The sequence below is a fragment of the Culicoides brevitarsis genome, chromosome 1 (genome assembly GCF_036172545.1).
Source record: "Culicoides brevitarsis isolate CSIRO-B50_1 chromosome 1, AGI_CSIRO_Cbre_v1, whole genome shotgun sequence".
NCBI lineage: Eukaryota > Metazoa > Arthropoda > Insecta > Diptera > Ceratopogonidae > Culicoides > Culicoides brevitarsis.
Window position 1 is genome coordinate 46,314,243 of NC_087085.1, and position 2,340 is coordinate 46,316,582.

The following is a 2,340-nucleotide window of genomic DNA, read 5'->3' on the forward strand; positions in this document are numbered from 1 at the left end:
TTTTTTACCCTTCTCATTTTTCGTGGTTGCTAACATTCGCTTCAAAATAATGTTACTCTTCACTTTTATAATTGAATATTTACAGAAGATAATTTTATCGGTAATTGCATGGAAAAGACAATATTCTCTTAAGCTACGTTAAATTAATTATATACGCAAGAAATTATAAAATAAAGTTCAAGAAAATCTTTCGATATTTTCCATAAGCACAGTTCAACAAGGCATCCGATAGAGTTTATCTTGTTAGTTTTTTGTAAACATCATCACGTACGAAAATCATGTCGAACAGTGTCGATAGCAAACATATTGCCGCAAAATTTATTTTTCAAGCAAAGTGAAAAATAATAAAATCTATAAGGGGATTTTCTAAATGCTTTTCATAACAATTTCCTTATAAACGTCATTGTGTTTGACCACTCATCATATTGGCTTCAAAGATCCGGATGGAGAGGGTATACGCAAAAAACATCGTGAATATCATAACCATCATATTCTTATAATATAATAAAGAGGGAACGGAATGACGGGAACATAGCAAAACGACGACGCAAAGTAATGGTAAAAGCATGGAAAATTGAAGTTGATTAAATTAGTTAACATTTCCTTTCCATTATTATTATTATATTGTTGTCGCTCTATTTAGGTATACATTATGCCATTTTTTATTGATCACATCGAAAATAGATGAAATCCATGTTTTAAAATGTTTGCGAAAAATAACAAAAAGGTTCAAGATCAAATTTCATGGATGTTTATGTTGTTTTTTTCTTTCTAATCAGCAAAAAATACAATTAAAACAATCAACGGTGATAACAATAATAAAAGGTACATGACTTGCACTAACGACAAGTCTGCATATAAAAAAAAGACATTTTAACGCTAAGAGCTATTAATTAGATTTGTTTATATTAAAGAAACAAAATAAAATGTTGAGACGCCGTTAATGAGGGAGTTTTATCACCCCTTTTGCATTCTAAGAAAGTCTAAAAAAACTTAATGAAGGATGAAAAACAACAAAATATAAAAGTATCAAATCGATTTTTGATTTAGAAATCCATAAATTTTGTTAATTAATCTTTTTAATTTGCAAAACATGTAAATAATGATCGCAAAAAAAATTGCACTACATGATACAAAAATGGCATTTATATGTTCTATAAGTTTTTTTCTTAATTTTTAAATAAATTACTATTATCGCAAGTGTGACATATATGCATTTTGAATAAAATAAAAAAAAATTTTTATAATAAAATCTATTTTGTACATTTGAAAAAATCAAGAGAAGTTCGTTGACCGATAATATAGTTATAGAAAAAATTGCATGAAATTCGTACTGACATAAAAACAAGAAATTGTTGAATCAATATTAGACGTTTGTGTCATTATAAGTCTCTGTTGTAGGTTAAGGGTAAAAGTTAACGAAAACATGACAAACATATTTTTAAAGTAACAAAATTAATAAATAACAAACTTCTTCTTTTTTTGAAAATAATAAGTATTCATAGTTGTTACAAAAAAAAAAAATAATTTACTTTGTTGAATATAAATTCACTCAAATGTCACTGTGTAGAAATACATTTTTCTTTGTCATGAGGTTGACAATTCAAGAAGTTCGAAATTAAAAATATGATAAATATGTTGATAAACAAAGCCAGTTTAATGTATATATAAAAAAAACTTATACATTTTTTGAATTTTATTATAATCAAATTTAAAGATGTAAAAACTATCAAACGCGCCATTAAATTTATTATATTACACGAAAATATTATAATAAATTTAAAGTCAACTATAATGACCAGCATAAAGGATTGTTGAAATTACGTCAATATTTTCGAAAACGACATTTTTTAAATGGTTTTAATGTTTCAATCAATGTGACAAATGATCTCACTTGATTAATATTTCTTATGAAAACGATTGTGCTTTGAATAAAATTATATAAAGTATATCGAGGTTTTTGCATAATATGCAAATCAAGTAGAATAGAACAAAACTGAAGATTTTTGTTGATGGTGACATTTTTACTGCTCACAAAGAATAAAAATATTTAAATATTGGATCACATTGCACATGGAACAAAGCAACGTATGTCCGTTAAACAAATATTGAATGTAAAGTAGCGAGGCAGAACAAAAAATGCATAAACATCATTTATTAATAGTAATATGTAACACTGCTGGTTAGTAAGTTAAGTTTCCTGACTAAACATTGTTTTTTCTTTTTTATTTATTTCTATTTATCTTGTGGATTTGTTGACTTTGGACGAGCATATATTGTCGCCTTAAACATATTCCGAGCGAGTGTTTAAACCGGTAAATTGTTGCTTCAACTACGAAT